Source organism: Aedes albopictus, chromosome 3, assembly GCF_035046485.1.
Source record: "Aedes albopictus strain Foshan chromosome 3, AalbF5, whole genome shotgun sequence".
NCBI lineage: Eukaryota > Metazoa > Arthropoda > Insecta > Diptera > Culicidae > Aedes > Aedes albopictus.
This window is the reverse complement of record NC_085138.1, coordinates 264,024,850-264,043,500: the sequence shown is the minus strand read 5'-3', so window position 1 is coordinate 264,043,500 and position 18,651 is coordinate 264,024,850.

The window sequence follows — 18,651 nt, the reverse complement described above, 5'->3', positions numbered from 1 at the left end:
GGGAATAACGGAAGAGTTCCAAATAAATTCTGGAGGAATTCCGTTAAGCATTTTTGGATTATTTCCCTTGTCAGGAGGATTTCTTGGATGAATTTCCGGAGGCGTTCTCGTAGAAATGTGTGTTAGTACTTCCCTGAGGATTTTTTGAAGTAATCAAAACGGAAATTTTGACCCACAGGAGTTTCTGCTAGAGAAACCTTACAGTAATTTCGATTTAAGGAATCCTTGAACTAATTAAAGAAAATAATCCTGGATGAACGTTTCAAGCTATGTACTTCCAAAGAAAATCCTGAAGCAATATGTACTTGGAGACACTTTTGTTGAAATTTCACAAAAATATTTTACGGCAAATTATGTAATATGTCGGTGAATAAAGAGAAATTTTGGAATGAATTTTGTATAGAGATTTCAGGCATGATCCACCGAAGCAATGGAAAAAAATCTGGGAAAGAGTGTCTCCAGGAATCCGGCGTGAAATGTGTTGCGCACACAGCCGACGGGCGGATTCTGTGGCGCTTTTTGTTTGATCTGGAAAACTGACAGCGTTGGGGCGTCTGATATTGTCCACTTATCCTCGTTGGAATGGGTAGTTTAGGATTGCGTTGTGCATCCAACTCTCATCGCGCAATTCCTGCTCACCAGTCATGGGCCATCACGCAGGAGGAACAAACATTTTTTGCACGAAATAGAGAGTAAATAAACACCAGCTGGTTGAATGCTGAAGTAAACTGAATTGACATTTCCGCGAGCTGGACAATCACGAGAGAGAAAATGGCTGCGTGCTTTCTTTGTTAAATCCTCTTTTGGAGCTCTTTGGTGCTTACCGAATGGAGTATTAAAATGAATCTGGAATTTTGAAAATCGGGATTAAATCTCGTATCAACTGAGTTGGTGCCTACGACCATAAAAGTTTAACATTTTACATTTTAGCCGAACATATGCAATCTTTCAATATGAACAGTTAATTCATATTACCAAAAATTGCCAATGGTCTTATTATGCTAGGGGTTTTTAAATCCTATTTTTTGAGTTGAGAATTATATGACCAAGTTTTAAACAATTTGTTGTCAAAACCTTTTGTTACTCTTTTTTATTTTCATTTTTTCATAAGCATTATTTTCATTTATTTATTCAGTTTCGTCAAACAACGTAGACTAGTACATACATACAGTCCGAGTAACTTTTAGAAAAATAATTGTAGAGTGCATTCAACTCCACTTGGGCGCACAAATTACGTAACACTCTACCCGAGCAGAAGGGAATAGCAACAGCATAATAAAATGTGTTATTTTGGAAAAATAACTGAGTAGCGGAAAGAGTTATTCTCATGTTATTTACATAACATATCCTGTTATAAACTTGTCTGTCATAAGCGGCAAAATAACAAAAAATATAACAAAAAAATATTCCTGGAAGACCTGTTTAATAACATGTTTTGTTAGTTTCAATAGCAACTTAATAACAGCGGATTTTTAAAATATTTCAATAACAAATTTTGATATGAATACGTTATTGATAACAATCTGAAAACAAAATTTGTTTTTTTTTTCTGTTGCGGATAGGAACTCCTCCAAAGTCCCATATGCATTCAATGGGATACGCAACAATAGGATCTATTGTTAAATGTTTCATTCATAATTGGGACGCTATTGTTGTCGCAAGCGATTTATTATCGAAAACATAGAAAACAATAGTTTTCGTTTATTTTCCAAACAACTTACGATGAAAAACTACCGTCGTTTTGAAACCCTTTATTAGGTGGTTCATTGTTTATAAGATTAATTTACATTATTACCTCATTGATTGACACATTTATCCAAGTGAATCTAAGTGGGCTCGATGCAGTGAAATCAATAACAATAAAATGTCTAAAAATAATCAATGAAGTTCTTGATGACTTATTTTTTTACATTTTTTGTTTAAAACGTGTTGTTTGTCGTTGAATTCCACCAGTTGATCCAAAATGTTTCATAAAATGGCTAACACTCTATTACACTCTCTATTTTCGTATTCATACCTAACTAAAACTGGGACAAAAAAAAAACAGATATAGAGTCTTGTACCATTTGGGCAGGTGTACCTATTTTGGGCACTTGCCGCTATAACTAAATCAATTTCAAACCGATTGATTTGAAATTTTGATTGATTGAGTTAGTTATAACGGCAAGTGCCCAAAATAGGCACACCTGCCCAAATGGTACAATACCCTACTTTTCAGAGTGCTTATAAAACTCAAAGGCTGATAAGATGGCACTGTCACAGTTAAAACGTAATAATGTCAGTAATAAAAGGAACTGATGACAAAATAATATTTTCACTTACAGTTCCTCACGGAATCCTGTGAACAACGAAAATCTCGAATGGTGTAGTTTTTATTGCAAAGCTAGTTATGTTGTAATATTAATGATCAAATATTTGTACAGTCTCAATGACACAATAATAACTGACCTTGTGCTACAACAAAACATGTTATTGAAATGTAATTTAAAGAAAATATACCAAGAACACGATCATAACAAAATAAGATTGCCCAACAGAACATGATATGGAACGGTGATGACTTAATAAGTTAATAATAACAAACCGAGATATAAAAACAGGTTTTGTGATTCCGTTGTTATTATTTTGATATTTTCCTCTGCTCGGGTAGGGGGAGGGGGATGTATAACCGAGCGTTACGGTCCATACAAAAAAAAATTGGATTTTCATACAAATAAGCGTTACGGTTGGTGAATGGGGTGTTCAAAAACTATAGATTTTAGCGTTACGTAATAAATAGATGCTGCTTAAAAAATGTAAATAATGATTCAAAAGACAGTTTTGATTGTCCAGGAAAGAAAAAAAAAACAATAATGTTCAAACTATACAACGCCATTGGGCGGGGTTGGATAAGAGGGTTATGGCTAGTTTCCACCTGGTAAGTACTGTGTAAAAGGATAGGACAAGTAATGCTCACGTAAAACTTTTGCAATCAAAATTACTTAAGCGTTCGCAGTTGATAAGTAATTCGCAGCCAGAAAGCTATTTGCCAACAGATGGCACTGTCGTGCGATGCTGTCAGTCAGTTGTTGATTTTCCGTACGGAATAATATGTCGATGTATTATTCCGCGAGTAAAAGGAACATTTCTCTTTCTTTGTGTTTCTTCTTTCGCGCCTGCGCGTTCACAGTGTGCATTAGTATTTAGCCGTGTCGCTCTATAATGTGTACTCCGTCGTCCCTCAGCATGGCTGCATCAGAACACAAGATTGAATTTCTTGAGGTTGAATAATTTGCCGTTACGTAGTTTAAAAATTCATAAAAACACCCCAAAACTGAATTGTTTATAAATAGTTCGACAGTTGAAAAAAGGAAAAAGCATTTGAGTTTAGCTGATGAGGAGACAATGATTATAAAAACTGTTGCATCATAATCATTTCATTTCGTTTGTTGATTGTTCTATGGTGCACTAGAACCAGGGAAGTAAAGACTGTATTCGATGAAATTTGGACACAGAAAATAATGTATAGCTTTTCATTGCGTTCACAAAATCAAATATTTTTTTGAACAGGAATAATATATAATGTGTAGCTAATGCCATAACAATCGCAACAAATTCAGTTTGGTATTGGCGCAGATATTGTTAATATCATAAAATAAGATTTTAGCAATTTTTTTCACCCGTTGTGCCACATATACGGCTATAACTTTATTACGGCTAGATCAAATTGAATGAAATTTTTACACAATATTTCTACATGAATACTTTACATACAGAACAGATTGAAATCGGTTCAGTATTTTTGGATCTAGAGCTATAACAGTGAAGAAGTGATATTTTTTAAAACATTCGTTTGCTCAAACAATTCCTTCAGAGATTCCTTCAGAGATTCCTTCATGGAATTCTCTAGAAATTCCTTCATGGAATTATCTAGAGATTCCTCCAGAAGATTCCTATGAAATTATTCTAGAAGTTCTTTCAGGGATTCCTTCACGACTTTTTTTAGGATTTCTCCAGAACCTTTTGGAATGTCTTCAGATTTTTATCTAGGAAGAAACTATTGAAAGAATTTCTAAAATCGCTCGTGTAGATATTCCCTACAAAACTGCTGGAGATATCCCTTAAGAAGCTGTTGGAGGAATTATATAAGGAACTCAAGAGCAAGTCTTGGAGTACTTCCATAAAGAATAAAAAAAACTTCTGGAGTATTTCCATGAGCAAAATTTAAGAAACTTCCAGAATGAATTCCAGAATATGTAATCTGCAATGAATCCCAGTAGAAGTTCTTGGAGGAATCCCGGAAGGATATCCTGGATGAATTATTGGACAAATCTTAAATGGAACTCCTGGAAAAACCTTGGCTTATTTTCCAGGAGTCTGGAAATTGTGAAGAAATTCCGGAAAGAACTTTTGAAGATATCCCGGGTAAAAATTCTGGAGAGGTCCCTGATACCACCGCTGGTATAATCTTAGAAGAAAATCCTGGAGAAATATCAGAAGAAACTATGAGAGGAACCCATAAATTTACTCCTAGAAGAAACCTAGAAGGAGTTCCTGAAGGAATCCCGGAAGAAGCTATAGAAATTACAAAAGGAATTCTTTGAGGATTCACATAAGAAACGTCCAGATAATACCTAGAGGAATCTCAAAAAGTTGTATCTTAGAAAGAACTCCTGGAAGAATCACTGAAAGAACTCCATGACGAATCTAAGAATGAATTCCTGTAGAAATCCTAGAAGGAACTCTTGAAATGATCCGGGAGGGATTCCTGCGGGAATCTCCCAATAAATATCTGAGTGAACCCCGGATAAAAAATACTAAAGAAATCCCGGATGAAATCATTGTAGAATAGTTCGAAAAAACTCCTGGTAGAATCTTAGAAAACACCTCTGGAGAAAACCCTGAAGGAACTCCTAGAAGATCCCCAAAAAAAAAACAAAATAAATAAATAAATCCTGAATTAGAAGAAACTCACGGAGGGATTTTTTGTAGAACTTCTAATGAAAATCTCAGAGACATTTTATGAGAATCCCCTGCGAACTTCTGGTGGATTTTTCGGTGGAACATCTGAAAGAATTTCAAGAGGACTTTCTGCGAAACCCCAAACAAAAACCTTCGTACGGAATGCCAAAAGATTCATCACAAAGAATCTTTCGTGGATCTTCATTAACTTCCCCGTGAAGTTTTGTCCTACCTCGTATTTCGTCTAAAACTCCACAAGGTAACCGTCCCAGCAGAATTCCTCCCACCGTAGTCCGAACTCCAATATTGCAGAATTTATAATTAGTATCCAACCATAGTTCTCGCTGTAATACCATTAAAAGTTCCCTTAGAATCCCAGCGCAATGTCTCTCATTAGCATTTCCCTTGGAACTCCGTTGAAATCTCATAATCTGGATTTTCCCCATACGCGCGCAAAAATTAAATTTTAATTTCAATCACAGGAAACGAACGAAATTTCTCTAAGTCCAAATCGTAAACAACTTCCTTCTTACAGCATCGTTTCGTAAAAATGCTGTCGGTTAAACAAATGTCAAAATTACTTACGGAAAAAGGAGGAATTTTACTTGGGCGCTCTACTTGGCAACAGGAAACTTAGCTTTAACCAAGGCCTATTCTCGTCGACCAGCGACCCAACAAATTTTCTTTAAAACCTCTCTGCACTACATGTTGAAAAATTCGTTCCATCGACTCCTTTCCACTGCAAAATGGTGAGTTGATTAAGGAGAGCATCCAACATAGCTCTGGTCCTCACAAGTTCCTACATCATGCTTCCACGGGTCAATCGATGACAAAGACCGCCAGCTATGAGTTGTGTGCTTAGCCTGGGCACTGTTGTTCTTCTGACTTCAGCTAGATTAAGGAGGTAAATCTCGAGCGTCTGTTCGCCAAGGAGGTGCGGCTCAAACAATGTCTGTTCTGGCATTCAGCGGCAAAGTATGAAATGCTCCTCCGCCGGAAGCCATTCCTAAGGTGGCAGCCGCACCACGGAGGATAGGGGACATTAGGCCAACAACCTACTGTTCTCGAAATCTCACTACAGATCTCGTTACAGAAACCGAAAATTAAAGATTACGAACTGATTCAACGACAACGACTTTTAGCGCGAAACAACGGACAAGAATTGGAGCTAGCCCAGTAGGGTAAACTGGCACACCTAGCCAATGAGGCATGCCGTATGAAGCTTGAGCTTAGGACTGAGAAAAGTCCGTTGGCCGAACTTATACAGATTGGCGTTGAGCCAAATTCTGCTATACTCTAGGCTATGAGGTGAACATGCTCCTCGCCACCGAGGAATTGGTTTCCTGCTCAGCGCTCACGCCCACGCTGTGATCATGAAGTGGAAATCTATTAATGAGAGGATAATTGCAGACAGATTCAGAACACAGGCTCGTTTCTTTGCCATGATCCACCAATGTGATGCGCCAACCGAAGTTGCTGAATTGCAAAACCAAGAGAACTTTTACAGTCAACTGAATGCTGTCGTGGATAAGATTCCAAGAAGGTGATATCAAGATCCTCAAAGGCGACTTCAACGCGTAGCTTGATTCCGACAACTCGGACTATGAGCACTTCATAAGACGCCATGATCTCGGAGAAATGAGCGAGAACGGTGAGCTGTTTGCAAAGTTTTGTGGCAACAATGACATGGTGATTGGATGATCGCTCTTTTCCCATCGACTAGTGCACAAAGTGACATGGGCTTCCCGTAATGGCGTGATGGAAAATCAAATCGACCAAATCTGTATTAACCGGAAATGGAGACGAAGCCTTCTTGATGTGCGGAAAAAACATACACCCGGAGAAAGCAGTTCGGAGTTCGATGCGTTACCCGTGTCAACACCGAAGCTCCATCATTGCAGAAAATAGAAACTGCCATCCGTAGCACGAAATCGAACAGGACATATCAGCCGAGATGCTCAAAGCTGATCCCGTAGTATCTACATAACTGCTGCATCAATTATTCTGCAACATATGGGAAACCGTAACATTTTCGGTCGACTGTATGCAAAGCGTGTTAGTAAAGGTACCCAAATAACTCTAATTGACGGGGTATCACGTTGCTGTGCATCGTTCTCGAAGTCCTCTGCAAAGTGATCCTTAGCTGGATACAGAAGACGATTGACGCAACTCTCCGGCGGCAGCAAGCAGGATTCACGCTCCGTATCATCTTGAAGCAAATCAATGAATTCTAAGAGCCTCTCTACCTGTTGTTCATTGATTACGAAGAAGCTTTCGACCGTCTCAATCACGAAAACATGTGGGGAGCCATCAGACGCAAGGGTGTCCCACAGAAAATCATCGGCCTTATTGAAGTACATTACAGAGCATTTTCGTGCACAGTACTACACAACGGTGTCTTGTCCGATCCCATCCGGGTCGTTGATGGAATGAGACAAGAATGTATCATATCACCGCTATTGTTCCTCATCGTAATCGACGAAATCCTGGTTGGTGCGATTGATCGTGAACAAAATAGTGTATTGCTGTGGCAGTCAATTAACATGGACCACCTAAATGACTTCGGACTGGCTGATGACGTTGCTCTATGGATTACTGCACGAATTTGTGCTGGCCTGCTTACTCTCACAGATAATTTGACGTTTGAGCGGTGCCGGCACCTCTCAAACGTCAAATTATCTGTGAGAGTAAGCAGGCCAGCACAAATTCGTGCAGTTTTTTTTTTGTTTTTATTTTTGTGTATTTTAACTAGTTGCTAATTCTACACTAATTCGTGCAGTGGACCATTAGCTCAACGGCACTCTGATGTATGTACAGAGTAAGCTTGATGATCGTGCGTGCCTCTTTGGTGGCAGGTTTCTCCATCAACGTCAAGAAGACATACAATCAGTAACGCACACTACCGCTTGAAGGTTGAACTTTCATCCGCAGATAGCGCTGCGGTAGTGTCCCCTCGAGCATCGGCGGAGTGGGTTTTCTTGATATTCTTATTCTTTGCTAATGGCTAGTTTCCACTTGATAAGTACTGTGTAAAAGGATAGGACAAGTAATGCTCACGTAAAACTTTTGCAATCAAAATTACTTAAGCGTTCGCAGTTGATAAGTAATTTGCAGCCAGAAAGCTATTTGCCAACAGATGGCACTGTCATGCGATGCTGTCAGTCATGTTGTTGTTTTTCCGTACGGAATAATATGTCGATGTATTATTCCGTGAGTAAAAGGGACATTTCTCTTTCTTCGTGTTTCTTCTTTCGCGCCTGCGCGTTCACAGTGTGCATTAGTATTTAGCCGTGTCGCTCTAAAATGTGTACTCCGTCGTCCCTCAGCATGGCTGCATCTGAACACGAAATTGAATTTCTTGAGGTTGAATAATTTGCCGTTACGTAGTTTAAAAATTTATAAAGACACCCCAAAAATGAATTTTTTATAAATAGTTCGAGTGTTGAAAAAAAGTAAATAGCATTTGAGTTTAGCTGATAAAGAGACAATGATTCTAAAAACGGTTGCATCATAATCATTTCATTTCGTTTGTTGAATGTTCTATGGTGCACTAGAACCTGGAAAGTGAAGACTGTATTCGATGAAATTTGGACACAGAACATAATGTATAGCTTTTGATTGCGTTCACAAAATCAAATATTTTTTCGACCAGGAATAATATAAAATGTGTAGCTAATACCATAACAATGGCAACAAATTCAGTTTGATATTGGCGCAGATATTGTTAATATCATAAAATAAGATTTTAGCAATTTTTTTCACCCGTTTTAAAAATTGTGTAGGTTATAATTTTGATTTAACTCGTCAAGACGTCTGAAAATTTGACTCGAAGTTCTTAACAGAGTATCTATAAACTGATAAAAAAAATCTCAAAATCGGTTCAATACGTTTTTCTAGTATTCAAAACTCAAATCGCTTCAAGGCATATTTTAGGTACTTTTTAATCATTTTATTCCGTGTGTACTATTTTGTTTGTACAACTGTCATGACTGTTCCGATTTTTATTAACATTTGAAACTGTAGAACCATTATAAAAACTGTTCTTGGCCAAATTGCTTGAAAACTTTTCAAGTTATAACTGTCATGATACAAAAAAAAATTTTGCTTATTGTGACTTATGCGGCTAATACTTTATTACGGCTAGATCAAATTGAATGAAATTTTTACACAATATTTCTACATGTATACTTTACATACAGAACAGTCTTGATTGAAATCGGGTTTGTCGGTTTATAATACAGGGTATTTAATCCAGTCGGGGAAGGGATCTTTATATTTTCTTCTCGTTTCAGAGAGCGAGCAATGGCGCTTAAACCTAGGCTTTCGAGCCAGGACATGAGGGGTTAATACCATAAATACCAATGTCCCATCCCAGGAAGAAGAGGAGCCCCAACGGAGTGACATTAACTTTCTTAGCAACGTCACTCCCAACGTTTTTGCTTTACATTTATTACACATACGATACGGAGCGGCTGACGAGATGTCGCCGTTCCAGAGTTCTGTTCAATTGTATTCAATAACGCTGCACAGTAGGCCTGGCCGCTTCAATACTTGTAATACATCTCCGATGCCTTGCAAGTATTGATAATGACAAGAAAAATGGTAGAAGTAGTCGATTCTATCATTTTCCAGGATTCTTTCAATGAATGGCTGTGTATGTGTAGACTAGACTAGACTAGACTAGAACAGTCTTGATTGAAATCGGTTCAGTATTTTTGGTTCTAGAGCTATAACGGTGAAGAAGTGATATTTTAAAAACGTTCGTTTGCTCAAACTTCTCAAATGGCAAATTTCTTGTTCAACGATATCTCCACCAATATTCAACCGATTTTAATGAAATTTGTATGGTATTAGCTTTACGTAATACACTATTCCTGGTAAAAAATTAGTCATTTACCATTTTATTAGGAAATCTTTCTGAATTCCAGGAATTCGTTCCGAGATCCCTACGAGAATTGCTCTGAGATTCCCTCAGAATTTCTGCTTGGGATTCCTCCAGAAATCCCTTCCTAGATCTCTCTAGAAATTAATTCAGGATTGCTCCAGGAGTTCTTTCTTGGATACCAAAGGGAGTTTCCTTAGAGATTCTTCCAGCAATTTGTTTAGGATTTGTTCAGAACTTCCAGGAGTTCTCTTTAGGATTACTCCTGTAACTCCATACGGGATTCCTTCAGAGATTCCTTCATGGAATTTTCTAGAAATTCCTTCCGAGATTCCTCCAGAAGATTCCTATGCAATTATTCTAGAAGTTCTTTCAGGGATTCCTTCACGATTTTTTTTAGGATTTCTCCAGAACCTTTGTAGGGATGTCTTCAGATTTTGATCTGGGAAGAAACTATTGAAAGAATCTCTGAAATCGCTCGTGTAGATATTCCCTACAAAACTGCTGGAGATGTTCCTTAAGAAGCTGTTGGAGGAACTTTATAAGGAACTCAAGAGCAAGTCTTGGAGTACTTCCATAAAGAATAAAAAAAACTTCTGGAGTATTTCCATGAGCAAATTTTAAGGAACTTCCAGAATGAATTCCAGAATATGTAATCTGCAAGGAATCTCAGTAGAAGTTCTTGGAGGAATCCCGGAAGGATATCCTGGATGAATTATTGGACAAATCTTAGAAAGAACTCCTGGAAGAATCACTGAAAGAACTCCAGGACGAATCTAAGAATTAATTCCTGTGGAAATCCTAGAAGAAACTCTTGAAATGGTCCCTTATGGAATTCCTGCGGGAATCTCCGAATAAATATCTGAGTGAACCCCGAAAAAAAAAATACTTAAGAAATCCCGGATGAAATTATTGTAGAAAAGTTCGAAAAAGCTCCTGGTAGAATCTTAGAAAACACCTCTGGAGAAAACCCTGAAGGAACTCCTAGAAGATCCCAAAATAAAAAACAAAACAAATAAATAAATCCTGAATTAGAAGGAACTCACGGAGGGATTTTTTGTAGAACTTCTAATGAAAATCTCAGAGACATTTTATGAGAATCCCGTGCGAACTTCTGGTGGATTTTTCGGTGGAACATCTGGAAGAATTTCAAGAGGACTTTCTGCGAAACCCCAAAGAAAAACCTTCGTACGGAATGCCAAAAGATTCATCACAAAGAATCTTTCGTGGATCTTCATTAAATTCCCCGTGAAGCTTTGTCCTACCTCGTATTTCGTCTCAAACTCCACAAGGTAACCGTCAGAGTCCTAGCAGAATTCCTCCCACCGTAGTCTGAACTCCAATATTGCAGAATTTATAATTAGTATCCAACCATAGTTCTCGCTGTAATACCATTAAAAGTTCCCTCAGAATCCCAGCGCAATGTCTCTCATAAGCATTTCCCTTAGAACTCCGTTGAAATCTCACTATCTGGAATTTCCCCATACGCGCGCAAAAATTAAATTTAAATTTCAATCACATATCCTGAGGAAACGAGCGAAATTTCTCCAAATCGTAAACAACAAGGCCACGAAACGCCACACGAACAACGAACAATTTATCTATCAACCGCGGTATGCAGTGCCCTATTCTCCACATCCTTCTTACAGCATCGTTTCGTAAAAATGCTGTCGGTTAAACAAATGTCAAAATTACTTACGGAAAAAGGAGGAATTTTACTTGAGCGCTCTACTTGGGAACTGGAAACTTACCATAAATCGTTAGATATAAACACGGTCAACCCTTCACGGTATCTGGGCAATCAGTGAAGAATGTTGAAAGCTTCCAATTTCTTGGTAGCCAAATGACGGCCGATGGTGGCACCAAGATCGACATAGGAGCACGGATCAAAAAGGCAAGGGCTGCTTTTGCGAGTTTAAGAAGTGTATGGAAAAACAACCCGATTAGTCGACGCACCAAAATCCGAATTTTCAACTAGAACGCGAAATCTGTGCTGCAATACGCCGTGTGTATCCGTGGAGAACACACAACGGCTGCAGGTCTTCATCAATAGATGCCTGCGGTATACACGTTAGGAGGAAGCCGGCCCCAGAATCCCAACACCAATACAGATAGAAACACCAGGGTGGCAACATCGACATAGCAACAACAAAGTAAGGCGCCATGCCACATTGGACGAACGAGCAGGCGCAATGAGGAATTGCACTTTGGCAAACGCATAAACTGATGACACGCATTAATCGATTCGACCGATCACCCGATCGACGACGGACCCACAGAGGAACAGTCACCAGGCGGATAGGTTTGCTGAGTTGACATAATGAGTTTATAAAAGCCACTTTCAGTGTCTAGAATAAGTTAGTCTTAATCGTGAGTTGTAACTTAGTGTTTAATTGAATAAAATTATTTTTTTTTGAATGCTAGACAGCATTCTAATTATTGGCGCAGTCTTCGGAAAAGTGTGTGGAAGTAGGGAAGGACTTTGAGTGAAAATAGTGAAACCAAAGACATTACGAAATTTCCAACTTTAGCAAACTTCAGTGTGAAGAACCGGATCATCGGCAACAGCCACAGTTGAGGGAATATCATTCTGTTTGAGTGATTCGGAAGCGACAGAAGGACCCACACGCAACAACCTACAACCCACGGGACAACCAAGAGACGACTCCGGGATGAAAATTATTCTCCTGTAAGTAAAACCTCCTTTTTTTAAATCATAAAGTGATCGAAAAGAACCACATTGAAATAACCAGTGCTAGTGATACGAGTGAAGAGGGCATATCCTTCATTTCCATCCACGGCATTTAATTATTTTCATACGCGATCAGTCGCACAATAAACCCAAGTGAAACGGGAAACATAGTGTCTAGTGACAAAACAAAGAAAAAAAAACTACAATCATGAATAATGGTTACCAAGTTCAACAAGACGGGGAACTGCCAGACGTTCCATCGCCAACACTTGAAGAGCAGCTAATTGATCAAATTACCCAGCTCACAAACAATCAAAACATGCTGATGCAAACGATTGCCGAACTGAAGGCAAAAAACGACGATCCGTTCCTAGCTTTTAGAACACCGGATCCCGTCAAAAATCTGCCCACATTTGGTGGCAATAAAAAAGAAACTAGCGCATGGCTAGAAGATGCAGAAAATACTCTTGACTTATTTAAGGAATACAGAGGGAAACCGATGTATTCACAAATAGTCAGAGCGATAAAAAACAAGATTATTGGTGAGGCTAAAGGAATCTTGATAGCCGCGGGTAACCCCAACAGTTGGGACGAAATTAAATCCGTTTTAATTAATTCATACGGGGATAGACGTGACCTTACAACGCATATACAATCCTTATTTTACGCGAATCAGGGAAAGAAAACCCTACAAGAATATTATAACAAAATTAAAACAATCGATACAGCCATTAAATCAACGGCAGCAACGATTGATGACTATAAAAGCTCAACGAAAGCAATAAATAGTCTTGTGCGTCTTATGACACTCACCAGATTTATAGACGGCTTATCGGATGAACTATCTTTCCACGTGAGAAGTTATAGACCAGAATCACTGGAAGAAGCGTACGAAATCACAGTTCAATATTCAAACGCCGCTTATAGGCAAAAATTAAACAAAAAACCCACACAAGACCGCCAGTGGCACGCGGATAAAAGAACACAATCTCAGCCACAAGGTCAAGTACCATCAAGTCTTCAGAACCCGCAAGCAAAGTTTAACACCCAGCAATCTCAAAATCTAAATAATAAGTTTAATGGATCAGGAAGATTTAGAAACCAGAAAAATAATTTAGATGACGACGTTTCGATGAGAACGGCCAAGTCAAAAATTGAGGTGAATAACCACAACAGCTGTGCAACGCAAAACGAATGCGGTAATTCGAGGGAGAAAGAATATGACACCCCACATCAGCCGGACGACTCAGTGCTCGAGTCAGACGATGATGAATATTTAGTTGATGACGAGCTAAATTTTCTCGTGGAAGAGACGCTAAGGGGAAAAACGTGAAATGTAACAATTTTATACCTTTTATTTCAATAAAAACATCCAAAGGAGAAATGAAATTCTTGGTCGACACTGGTGCGAACAAAAATTACATTTCCCCCGAACACGTGAATATCGATAACTGTAAAAATGAAACTGGAATCCGAGTAACGAACATAAATGGAACCGTGTTTCATTTGACCCTTTCCAAATTAACAAAAAGCAAAATTTTTTTGTTTTTAAATTCCATAAATATTTTGACGGGTTGATCGGCTACGAGTCGCTCAGAGACCTCAATGCTCAGAGCGACATAAGAAAAAACACTTTGAAAATTGGTAGAAAAACCTTCCAGATGCTCAAACGTTTCCCAGATAATCAGCAAAATATCAATATAAACGAGCAAGAATTCCAGTACATTTCGCTTCAAACAAAAAAAGACGGTGATTTTTTGATAACAGATGAAATAAATTATAGCTCATTTAAAATTTTACCCGGCCCATACAGAAGCACCAATAGCAAAGCAATTGTGGCAATCCAGAATATTTCAAAATGCACTCAAGAGATTAATTTAAATCAAGTCAAATTAGATAACGATCCATTCGATTTGATGGAATTGCCAACGCAAATTGACCCGACTAACTATAATTTTCGCGATGACCACATGAATAATGAAGAAAAAGAAGCACTACAAGAGGTTATTAAGCGAAACAAAGAAGTTCTTTACACGGAGTCTGATAAATTTTCATTTACACACAAAATAAAGCACAAAATTCGCACTACAGATTGCATTCCAGTGCACACGAAATCTTACAAGTATCCTTACGCGTTCGAAAACGAAGTTAAGGAACAAGTAAGAAAAATGTTAAATGACGGGATAATTAAAGAATCAATCTCACCATACACGTCACCTGTATGGGTAGTCCCGAAAAAAACCGATGCAACCGGTCGAAAAAAGTTTCGTCTAGTCATAGACTACAGGAAACTTAATGAAAAAACAATAAACGACAAGTATCCAATACCGGAGATTACAGATATTTTAGATAAACTGGGTAGAGCTACCTATTTTACTACCATTGACTTAGTGTCCGGTTTCCACCAAATTCAAATGGCGGAAGAAGACACAGAAAAAACAGCATTCTCGGTAAACGGAGGGAAATATGAGTTCACTCGTATGCCATTTGGGTTCAAAAACGCCCCGGCAATTTTCCAGAGAGTTATGGACTGTGTATTAAGAGAATTAATAGGAATATGTTGTTTCGTTTACATGGACGACATAATCATATTTTCTAGCTCTCTCCAAGAACACAAGAAACACATCGCCCAAGTTTTACAAAAAATAAGAGAGGCTCAATTAAAAATTCAACTTGATAAATGTGAGTTCTTCAGAAAAGAAACTCAATTCCTAGGGCACACTGTTTCTGAAGAAGGTGTGAAGCCAAACAGTGACAAAATAGAAGTCATTAGAAAATGGCCAATGCCGCCTAGAACAGAAAAAGAAGTTAGACAATTTTTAGGAACATTGGGTTATTATAGGCGATTTATAAAGGATTTCGCTAAATTAGTAAAACCACTAACAGCACTACTCAGAAAAGATGCTGAATTCATAATTACAGAGGAAATCAAAGAAACCTTTGAAAAATGCAAACAAATTTTGACTTTAGACCCTGTGTTAACATACCCAGATTTTAACAAAGAGTTTACACTAACAACAGATGCAAGCGACTTTGCAATAGGCGCTGTACTTTCGCAAGGGTCAGTAGGTAAAAGAATTTCTCGCTATTGTATGGGCAGTTAAACATTTCAGACCGTATCTATACGGACGCAAATTCAAATTGTTCACAGACCACCAGCCTTTGACATTTTCCATGACTAACGCAAACCATAGAATCATAAGAGGTAAACTCGCGTTAGAAGAATTCGACTACGAGCTAATATATAAACCAGGAAAACCAAATTCGGTAGCTGATGGTTTGTTTCGAATTAAAGTCGATGAATTGAATGCGAACTCGCAAGCATCAATGGATGTCGAACCTTCGGAACATGAAAAAGACACCGATCAAGAAAGCGATGGAATGACGGTGCACTCCACGGACTCTAGTGACGATTATTACATACGTTACACTGAGAGACCCATAAACTTTTTCAGAACCCAAGTGATTTTCAGAATAAGTGGTAACGATATCAACACGTACGAACAAATCTTCCTCAGATATCATAGACACATAATCGCCAAGAGCGAATTTACAGAAGAGGATATAGTCGAAACCCTTAAGCAAAAACTTAACCCTAGAGGAATAAGCTGCATAAAAATTCCTATATCTCTAGCTCAATTACTCCAAGAAACATTTAAAAAACATTTCTCATCTAACAAAATCTATAAAGTATTCATTTCAGAAACTTTACTACAGGACGTGAGAATGGACAACGAGCAGGACGAGCTCGTGAGAGAAACACACAACTATGGGCACAGAGGACCCAAAGAGAACCGAATACAAATCTTACAACAATATTTCTTCCCACAGCTCGACCGAAAGCTTAAAATTTTCTATGAATCTTGCGATATCTGTAAAAGAGCCAAATATGACAGAAGGCCACCAAAATTAATTCATAAAAGCATATTTGGAGATAACCCTTTCGATCGAGTACACATTGACATATTTTTTCTCAAAGGGCAAACGTGGCTTACTATAGTCGATTCTTTCTCAAAATTTGCAAACGCGATCCCATTACCATCCAGAACAATAGTCGACATAAAAAACGCTATTACATAGCACATACGACATTTTGGCAGACCAAAAACTATAGTAGGTGACCAAGAGCCATCTTTCAGGTCAATTGATTTTATCGGGTTTTTGAACGACTTAGGCATCGAAATGCATTTCGCTAGTAATTCTAACTCCAACGGAATAGTAGAGCGTTTCCACTCTACACTTATCGAAATTTACAGAACGAACAAAGCGAAGTTCGAAAATTTGAATACAACAGAAATGATCAACATCGCGGTTGACATTTATAATAATACATTTCATCAATCGACGAAACGACAACCTCGTAGTTTAATTTTTAACGAATCAAAAGTCATAAATATGGAAGAAATTACGGAAAAATTCAAAAATCTGCATTCGGCGGTAAAAGTAGAACTTCTTAAGAGGAAAACTAAATACGAAGAAAAGCACGAAAATAAAGAAAAACCTAAACCCCTTGAAGCCAGAGAAAAGAAATACGTTAAAATATCCCAAAGGTTACCCAAAGATAAAGACCCATTCAAACTCATAACAATCCAAAATGATAACGATTTAACATTTCGCGATACAAACGATATTAAAATCCATAAAAACCGAATAAAAAAGTAATAAAATAATCAAATCGATAAATCTTTAATTTCAGATTCATATCAATCGTCACTGCAACAGTTTACCAAGACATTAGCAACCATAATGGATTAATAACCATCAACCTACATAAAGTGAGAATCAGAACAGGATACCATAGAATCATTCATAAAGTAGATCTCAATGATGTACAATCAAGTTATATATTGAAAATGTCAGTAATCTATTAAATCTTACAGACCACCTAGCAGATACATTTCTATATAAACTTAATATTGCAAAAAACAAGCTGAACAGCCTATATCCAAAACGTCATAAGAGAGGATTAGTAAACGCGCTAGGATCCGTAATAAAGTTTGTAGCAGGAAATCCAGATAACGAAGACCTTGAACTTGTACAACATAATTTGGAAAAAATCGAATCAACCGAGAATCGCATTATAAGCAACCAGGATAGACAGATTAAAATCAATACATTCTGTCGAAAGTGCTCCACGCGTTCAGACGGTTTTTTATTGCTCCTCTCTTTACAATAAAGTGCCACTGTCGATTTGCGGCGGCTATTGTTTTCCCGGATCGTGAATTTGCTTTGTTTGGTGCTTCGCCACCCGGTCATTAGTACTTTTGATCTTGTACATTGGTGAGAGTGTTTACTGCGAGTGCGGATATCAAATCAGTGACTCTTTTAGTGTGACGATTGCACGTTGAAGGGATCCAATCCCTTCACCCACCATGAATCAAAAAAAGCCTCCGGATGATTGTGCTGGAAGTAAACTTCCAAGTTGGATGCGGTCGGGTGATGAACTTGGCCAGACATGTGTGCTAATGATGCGTTTGAAAGAAGATCCAGGTTTAAATGTCACCAACGGCCCCGTACTTGCTACCAAAGCGTTTATCATTAGTGCTACGGTACAAGCGGCAATTGGATTGGAGAACATGAAAAAATTGAGAACAACCAAAGAAGCACGTGGTACCCGATACATTCTGCGCACTGATTCGATCATCGTCCGGGATGCTTTGTTGAAAATTGAGAAACTCGCGGATGGTACACCGGTTGAAATTATCCAGCATCCAACTCTCAATGTGTCATGTGGGATCATCTACGATACTGACTCCATTCACGAAACAGAAGAATATCTGCTTCGAGAACTTGCACCACAAGAAGTGGTTCATGTTCGCCGAATTCGTAAGCGAGATGGGGAACGCTTTAAGAATCTTCCATTGCTTGTGCTATCTTTCTCTAGCACGCAGGTTCCTGAGTTCATCTATGTTGGTTTGATTCGAATTGCCGTAAAAGTCTATTATCCATCTCCTCTACTTTGCTTCCGATGTGGAACATATGGCCATGCTAAAAAAAACTGCGATCCATCCAAATTTGAACCAACTTGTCTCCGCTGCTCTCAACAACATGGGGAAGACGATCCTCTACCATGCCGAAGAGATCCCTACTGCAAGCAATGCAAAGGCGCGCATCCTGTAAGTTCTCGTGACTGTCC